Source organism: Mustela nigripes, chromosome 6 (assembly GCF_022355385.1).
Source record: "Mustela nigripes isolate SB6536 chromosome 6, MUSNIG.SB6536, whole genome shotgun sequence".
Taxonomy (NCBI): Eukaryota; Metazoa; Chordata; class Mammalia; order Carnivora; family Mustelidae; genus Mustela; species Mustela nigripes.
The window spans coordinates 83,052,848-83,061,392 of record NC_081562.1 but is presented as its reverse complement, the minus strand read 5'-3'; the positions used below and the strand labels follow the sequence as shown (position 1 = coordinate 83,061,392).

At 53.4% G+C, this 8,545-nt stretch overlaps 1 long non-coding RNA gene across 2 annotated transcripts; it reads right to left on the bottom strand.

Annotated features, from left to right (window-relative positions):
• Nucleotides 1–5,214: 5,214 nt before the first annotated feature.
• On the bottom strand, nucleotides 5,215–8,285 carry LOC132020670 (uncharacterized). Of its 2 annotated transcripts, none has more exons than XR_009405058.1 (3): nucleotides 8,095–8,285; nucleotides 7,755–7,836; nucleotides 5,215–6,416 (listed from the first exon to the last, which is right to left on the bottom strand). It is a non-coding gene; the product is annotated as an uncharacterized LOC132020670 (long non-coding RNA). The 2 variants fall into 2 exon arrangements; XR_009405057.1 differs by lacking the exon at nucleotides 8,095–8,285 and adding an exon at nucleotides 7,979–8,072.
• Nucleotides 8,286–8,545: the final 260 nt, after the last annotated feature.

Sequence of the window (8,545 nt, the reverse complement as noted above, 5' to 3'; positions counted from 1 at the left end):
GAGCTTTTGGTGTCTTCTCCTCTCCATCTACAGTCGGGCCTTGTCCCATCTTTTGCCAAGGCAATACAACAGCCTTCTTAGTAGGTTTCCCGGCTTAAAAAAAAAGTAATAGTTCCCTGAGTATCTGTTACGTATCAGGCACTGTAGTAGGCACTAGCTTCACGTTCAGTTCTCTCAACAACACTGCAGACTAGGTATCAACACCCCCATTTAATGGATGGGTTCCTCCGTGGCTCAGAGAGGTGAAGCATCCTGCCCAGTGTCCCACAGCTGGAATACGAACACCACTCCATCTACAGCCACCTGCCCTTCGGGCTCTTCCTCCATGCTCCATTGAGGGAGTGGTCTAGTCTTGTGGTCCTTTAATAAAATGCAAATGGTAATCCTATCACTCTGCTTCTTAAAACCTTCAGAGGCTCCTCATAGGCTTCAGGAAAAGACCCAAACCCTTTCCAAAGCTTGCAAGTCCCTTTCCACTCTCGTACTGCTTTCTTCCCACTCACCACACACTCCAACCACAGAAGACTATTTGCAACTCCCTAAACACGCTGACTGTGTATGTGCTTGCTCGTTCTGTCCTCTCTGTGTAGGACATTCTTTTCTCCCTGCCCCACCCCACTCCACGCCCCATTTCCTGCACCCAGAGAGATCCTACACAGCCATGCAAGCCTCGCCCAGATGTCACTCAGCAGTCTTCCTGCACACTGATTTCCTGCCATCCCCATCCCAGTACACAAGCACCCTCAGCATCAGTGCAGCACCGTCCCACCAGTCAGCTGTACTCGTCTCCAGCCCCGGGGCTCTCCCCACTATATGGTAACTGCCTTCTGAACCAGGGTGGATGTCCTGATAGACTTCAAACTCCCCAAGGGCAGGGATGGTGTCCCTGGAGCCTAGAAGAAAGCCTGGCAGAGAGTAGGAGCTCCCTAAATATTTTGTTGAGTGAGTTGGATGAATGAGTGGGGTGGGGAGCACCTTAGGGCAGGGACAGTGTCATAGTCACAGGACACATTCTGTGTCCCCATCTCTTGGCATGTGCTTGGTACCCAGTGGCTGTGCAGTCATGGTGAATGACTAGAGGCAGGAGGAGAGAGGACAGAGGGCAGCAGAGGCCAGGGAAGGCTGGACTTAAGTGGCAGTACAGGCCCGTGCACAGCTCTGTTCCTTCCACCAGAGGGCGGGGGAGGCCCAGCACCCAAGGCCTCCACGTGGGGAAGTTCTCTTCCCTTTGAGGCTCAGCCTTAAAACCTGCAGAGGTTTGGGGTTGTTCCCCTCCACAGAAGGATCCAGGAGGCGGTCAGCTTCTAAAGGAAGGAGCCCACACAAAGCTGGGTTACTGCAGCAGCAGGCCTGGGGACTGGCTGGCCAGCCCTTGCCTGGTGGGACAAGAAGCAGCCCGCTCCTGGGATCTGGAGGCGCCCGAGGGCAGCCCATCCTGGGACAGTTAGGGACCTGCCTCTGGTGGCTATGGTCAGGGCCTAACTGGTTCAGACCTGGGAATGGGCTCAGAGGCCCTCACATCATGGGCGTGGAGGCAGCTAGTCTGCACAAATTCCTGAACACTAGCAACTTGTTAGAACTCACAGCTCTGTCTCCTGGCTCTACCCCATACCAGTCAAGGCCATCCCAATCTTTCAGGGAGTCCAGGCCCGGGAGACAGTGACAAACAGGACATAGTCCCTGCCCTCTAAGTGCTCCCCTGTCCTCTGTGGAAGCCCTGCACCTGCCTCCTTCCAGTGGTTTCTGGAGCCAGATGGCTGCATGGGAATCCTGACTCAGCCTCTCCCTGCTTGTGACCTTGGGCACTGACCTTAACCCCTTCTGTACCTCAGGCTCCTTATGAGTAACATTGTTAAAATGATGGAATAAGTTATTCCCTGACAGCCTCTTAGGAGAGTGCCTGTCAGGTAGTAAGTGTTCAATAAATCAGAGCCATCGTCAAGATTATGATGCCCTACCCACTGGCCCTCAGAAGCTTACAGTTGAAGGCATACTGGAGAATAGCTAGACGGGTGTCCTGGCAGTATTGTCACCATCTTTGCCTTAGCTTTGAGCATCCCCCGAGCTGGTCATTCCAAGTCCATAGGTGTGGAGAAGAGAACCCAGTAGGACTCAGAGGACTCTCAGCTCATGGGACTTTTGAATCCGAAAGGGAGCACACCAGACAGATCCAGGGAGAGAACTGAGACCCAGAGAAGCCAAGCGACCTGGTAAAAGTCGCAGAGACAAGTAGAGGCAGGGCAGGGAGTAGCATCTGGTCCAATGACCCACCTTCCTATCTCTTGGGGTCTTTGGGCCACACGGCTGTGTGGTCACTCTAGTGAGCCATCCATCCCGACCAAGATAGCTTAGTGATTTTTGTCTAAATTAAATCGCCCCAAACATTTGTATAAAAAAGAGTTTTTGAGTATTCTTGTTTTGTCTTTCAGCCCTCCTTACAGACAAGAGGACAGTACAAAGAGTGAGAGTGAGAGAACTGGGCGGGTAAGGGAGGTGTCGAGGGGAGAGGCAGCCCAGGGTGCTGGAGGGATAGACCATGAATCTGGATCACTGTCCACAATGGTGGCCTAGTATCCCTCTCCTCTCAGTACTGGGCTGCTGTGAGGACAGCCCCTTGCGTGATGGGCACCACACTTTGGGAGCTGGACCTCTTGGGTCCTGTCTCTGTGTCTGATCCTGCCTCCGCTTTCTCTGCTCTTAGGGTTGTGGCCCTGCCACTGAGCTTAGTCCCTCAATCCCCGTTCTCCTTCCAGAAGGAACACATGTTACTTCCTCCATGAAGCACTTCTGTCCTAACCCCCTGTCAGGGACCATCTCATGTTAATTTGTTTATACTTCTCTCCCCTTGTGTGATCCTGGAGAGGCAGCCTAGCCCTCAGTGACTGGGAGCTTGGATTCTGGAACCCCCTGGGCATAGAGCCCGACTGCTATACCAGCTGTATGGTGGTGTGTGAGTTCCTTAACTTCCGCGTGCCTCCGTCTGCTCCTCCATGAAATGGAGAGAACAATAGTACCTTCCTCACAGAATTGATAAGGCTTTGAGTGAGTGGATGCGTGTGAAGTGCTTAGACCAGCACCTTCTGCATAGGAAATCCTGTCTCAGTGGAGGCTGTTGTCATTGATATGCTCCTGTCGGTGCCCTACCTTCTCCTTAAGCCTACAGCTCCTTGAGGGGAGGGTCCCCCGCTTTTACTTAAGCCAATTTGTGTCATGGGTCCTTGCAGACTGTTTGTGGAGCAACGATGGGACCCAAATGCCCTCTCCGTGGTCTGCCACCGGGTCCCCTGCAGAGGAAGGTTGTCTCCGTGGCTGGGGCCCTTCCTCTCACAGCCCCGCCCCAACTCCGGCAGCTCCCACATTCCCCACTAACTTTAGGGTTGGTTTCCAGCTGTGGTTGGATTTTTCTGTTTGAAAAAATATTTTAAGCAGCTGGTGGGGAAGGGGTGGAGAGGCGGGAAAAGAATAATAAATAAACTAGTGAAAGGAAGATTGTCTAAGAGACTTGAAGCTGCCACTGCCCACAGCTCAGTCTCCAGGTCATGCCAAAGGCTGGGGAGCTATCAGGTGACTGGGGGTAGGAGGAGACACCCTGGTGGCTCCCCAGGCTGAGGAGAGAACCTCACTGCCACTCACAAGCATCTCTTGCATTGGCTTTCGCTTTATGGCTTACATGGACTCTGAAGATGCAAGAAGTAAACAGACAGAAAGAGTTGCTCTGCAGCAGGCAGGATTGAGGTTAGACACTGGAAAGAACTTATTATCAGCACCTATCCCTGAAACCTGCCTTTATTTCACCCAAGACCTGTTTTTCTCCAGAGCTCGACTTCCTTCTCAGCCTTGATAACACAATATCTCAGAGAGCCCCCCGTTCCCTCAGGGGCTTCTCATTCCCCCAACAACACCGTGCTCCACAACTTGCAACTCCGAGAGAAGTGCCATCGTCCTGCAACTCCAGCTTCATCAGTGGCCTCTTCCCTCTTCATTCTCCTCTGCCTTTGAGGCCTGCGGGCTCTTTTCCAAAACCTTCACCTTAGTCACCTCCCCACTGGGCGGGGGGGTGGGAGGGGGCGCTCAGCCAGAGACCACCTTCCCAGCTGGCAGAGGCCCAGGCCAAGGGCCAGGAGCAGGGGCCATGGGCTGCCCCCCACACGGATGGAAGTTTCGCGCTGCCCCTGTGCTAGCTGGGGAGGATTGCTGAGACAGAGACCCACAGAAACTCGGGGATTCAGGCAGAGAGAGTAAATCATATAGTCGAACAGAAGCCAAGTCAGAAAGAGACAGGGAGCAAGTCAGATGTGGGGGTAGGGAATTGACGGCCACTAGGCAGTGGCCCTGGCCAGACCCACATGGAAATTCCTGTGGCCTCTGATGGCAGGGTGGGCTCAGCCCTGAGGGATGCCTGGTGCCATTGGGTGTGTGTATGGGGGCGGAGCATGGGGTCTCAGGCCTGGGTGGGCAGAGAGGTCCTGCCCTCCACGCCAGGTCCTCCTGAGGGCTCCCTCCACTGGAGTCACAGCCCGTAAGGACATTGATGCCCCTGTACAGACTGGGCTCTGGAGCCTTGAGGAGCTGTTGCAGGAGGAGCAGAGTGCCTTACAGTCTTGGGAGCAAGGAGCAGGAGTAGGAGAGGCTGGGAATTGGGAGCAGGGGAGCTGACTTTTCAGGCGAGAGCAGGAAATGGCTGGGCCTGAGGACCAAGGAAGTGATTGGGCTGTTGAGGAGTAAGGGGTGGTAGGTGGGGGTGGAGAGTAGGCGGTCTGGGTTTCAAGGTGCTTTGCTCTTTGCGGAGTGAGGATTACTCTGGCCAGGAAGTCTGGGTGGGAGGATGTGCCCGCATTGCTCAGCAGTCTGCAGGGGCAAGGTCCCATGGGGAAGAGCTGGCTCAGGACTGTGAGTGGAGTGACAGCTGTCTTCGAGGCGTCTCCCCTAATCATGCACACCCTAGAGGCACGTCTGCCCTCAGGTCTCCCCTGGTGAGGAAGACAACACAGGTCTAAACTTATAACTGAAATAGCTACTTATTAGGTGATCCTTACCTCTGGCTAACTTGGACCACAGTAAAATTTCAAGTCCCAGAGGCTGCTCAGGGAGAACAAATGGGAATTTGTACTTCCTAATACAATTGTACGTTTATGCAGAACACGAAACCTTGCAAAGCATTTTTTTCTTAGTAAAAAAAGTAAGATTTCTATTAAACATATATGTAGAGTTTAATAAATAATTTAAATCATACACTCATGTTTCCATGGGCCAGGTAGAGAAATAGAGAACCATCAGCACCCCGGAAGTCCTGTGTGCCTCCCTCATCAGCCCCACCCCTCCGCCCCAGAGGGAACTGTCTCCTGACTTTTGTGATCATCATTTCCTTGTTATCTTCCAAAGCATTCTCTTAGATAGTATCATCTTTGAGTTTCACAGTAACCTTATTATTCCCACTTTACAGATGAGAATACTGAGGCTCAGAAAGGTTAGATAACAAGTCAAGGGCCACCCAACCAGTAAGTGGAAAACCAGGAGGATATTTGGATTGGCTGATGCCTGGGGCAGTTTCTTAGTCAAATCAGAATCCCTGGGACAACCCTGGTGTTGGAATGTTGGAGAGCAGCTCCCCAGTGCCCAGAGAAGCCGGGGGGGGGGGGGGGGCCCTCTTCACAGCCAAGCCAGGTGCTTCCCTCCTGGATTTGTTGTCTCTCCTGACTCCCTAGGGCCTGGCTGTTTGGGAACCTGGCAAGAAAGGATGGAGGCCCAGGGGAGAGTATCTGAAAGGTAGGGAAGCTACTCTCTAGCTAGAAGGAGCTAGAAGACCATCTGGGATGGAATAGATGCCTAGAAAGGGCCCTGCTTGACACATGCCAAGGCAGCCTGGGACCAGGAGGATATGCCTGAGCCAGGTGTGTGCCCAAGTCTTTGCCAGACTTACCAGCGGGATCCTCCTTGGTGGGCCAGGTGTGGTTCGTGTAGCATAGTTCTGTGAGTGTGTGTGTACCTGGCATGTCCGTGCGCCCGGCTCCATCTGCACACTTGGACTGCTTGCAACCATCCCCCACGTCTTTTTTTTTTTTTTTTAATTCATTGTTGTTACAGAAATTTCTAATACAAAAGTCTCTCCTTTTTTTCTAATTCTAATCCAAATGATCCCAAACATAATTTCTTTTAACAATTCAGCATGTATCCTTTCATACTTCTTTCTAAGCACAAATAGTTATTTAGATACACATATCTAAAGACAACAGTTGCTAATTAATAGTTGTTCATTAGGGCGCCTGGGTGGCTCAGTGGGTTAAGCCGCTGCCTTCGGCTCAGGTCATCATCTCAGGGTCCTGGGAGCGAGTCCCACGTCGTGCTCTCTGCTCAGCGGGGAGCCTGCTTCCTCCTCTCTCTCTCTCTGCTTGCCTCTCTGCCTACTTGTGATCTCTCTGTCAAATAAAAAAAAAATAAAATCTAAAAAAAAAAAAGTTGTTCATTAATAGTTGCTTATTAAAAATAATTATTTCTGGGCGCCTGGGTGGCTCAGTGGGTTGGGCCGCTGCCTTCGGCTCAGGTCATGATCTCAGAGTCCTGGGATCGAGTCCCGCATCGGGCTCTCTGCTCAGCAGGGAGCCTGCTTCCCTCTCTCTCTCTCTGCCTGCCTCTCTGACTACTTGTGATTTCTCTCTGTCAAATAAATAAATAAAATCTTTAAAAAAAAAATAAAAAAAAAAATAATTATTTCTAAGAAAATAGTATCAGAATCTACATACTGTTTTTCAACTTTTTTTCACTGACTATACCTTGGTCATCTTCCCTGTCAGTCTATATAGATTTCTTTCACTTTTCTTTTTAACAGCTAAAGAGTACTCCACCAAAAAGATGCACCATCATGTGTCTGGGGTTCACTCCTCTGTAACCCAGCTCCCCCAGTCTTCCTGAGGTGGGCGGCATGGTACAGCAGGACACAGAGATGGGCCTGACCCTGGGAGGCAGCCCGGTTCCAGCTGCCTTTTGACTTCCAGCTACCCTACAATCCCATCCACCCCAAAGTCCACACTCCCTTCTCCTATGCACTGTCTCTGTCTCCTTCCCATTCTCCCTCCTGAGTCTTGACCTCTGCCTAGTGCTGCGGGCTCAGTGGCTGCTGGCTGAGCTCCTGGCCTCTGAGGCTATCTGGTCTGAGAGAGCTGGGAGGAATTGGGGCTGGGAAGGCCCAGAGTTCAGGACATGCAGTGCAGACAGCCATGCAGGGCAGTCAGCTTGCCTCCTGGCACGGCCGCTGTGTGGTGAGGGCACCGCGAGTGGTGAGGCAGGCACTGCCCCGTGCCCCCATGGCAGCTTCCTGCTTCCCAGAGGGCCTGGGCCAAGGCAACTGTGCCCGATAGGCCCGGTGCCCCCGCCCCTGTGCAAGTGTCATGGAAAATCCGAAGCCTTGATCTTTGTTCTTGATGGCCCCTCCCCAGTTTTTACAACTGGAAACTTGCGGTCGCTTTGTTCCCATCAGCTTGGAAGAGAGGTGTCGTGGGGTGGGGATGGGGGGAATGGCTGAGTCAGCAGCAGATACAGATCTCGGGGCTCCCAAGGACCCCCCAGGACCCCTTCCCTCTCACTCACGTTCACAGTGTGCCCATTAACAGACCACACTTCCATGCCGGGAGGCAGAGGGGGGGCGGGGATAGGCACAGCCTTTGTGTCCTACCCGGGCAAGCTGCCTCCCCCTCACCTAGAATCAGCACCCCCAGTGGTCCAGGCCCATGATTCCTGCTTTCTCCAAACACTTCTACCTGCTCCGATGTCCTGGTGGCAAGAGTGCCCATGCCTTCTCATTCCTCCCGGCGGGTCCAGGGTGTCTGTTTACCATGGGATCTAATTAGAAGTTTATGGTAAGGAAAGCACTTTGTGAGCTTGCTTCCCTCCCCCTGCACTTAGCCCCGCTCCGGCTGCCCTCTCCCTCCCTTCTCCCCCATAGCCACAGTTCATGGAAACTTCCCAGGTCAGTGATTCTCACCTTCTTTTCCTCCTCAGCAGAAAGGGCCCCAACCCCCTTCTCTGGAGCCTGGCACCTTCTTTTGCTCAAACCCCTGCTTTCCTGGGACAAGGTCTGCTGTGGAGGAGGAGACATACCTGGGAGCTGAACCCAGAGCAGAAATTCCTCATCTGGCCTCCCTCATCTGGACTGTTGGCCCATGAGATGTGATCTTAGAGGTGAACCTGGGCAGCCTTCGCCCCAAGGTGAGAGAGGACAGAGGTGCCGAAACAAAAGGGAGAAGGCCCGGATCCCATCAGCAGCCGCTGCACTCGCAGACCAGCCCACCACTCACTCAGTCCACTCACAGATGCTGTGAGGCAGCTGGAGGAAGTTGGAATCTAGCCAGGGGCGGGGCAGGGAGGTATAGGGCACAGGCTGGGGACCGAGAAGACAGAAGCCTGTCTCCTGGGGGGGGGGGGGGGGGGGGGGGGGGGGGGGTGGGAGGCGGGGAGGAGTGGGGAGGGGGCCGGGGGGGGGGGGGGGGGGGGGGGATGGTGAGTTGGGACTTGAGCAGCTGGGATGATTGGAGAGGGAGCAGTTGGTGGG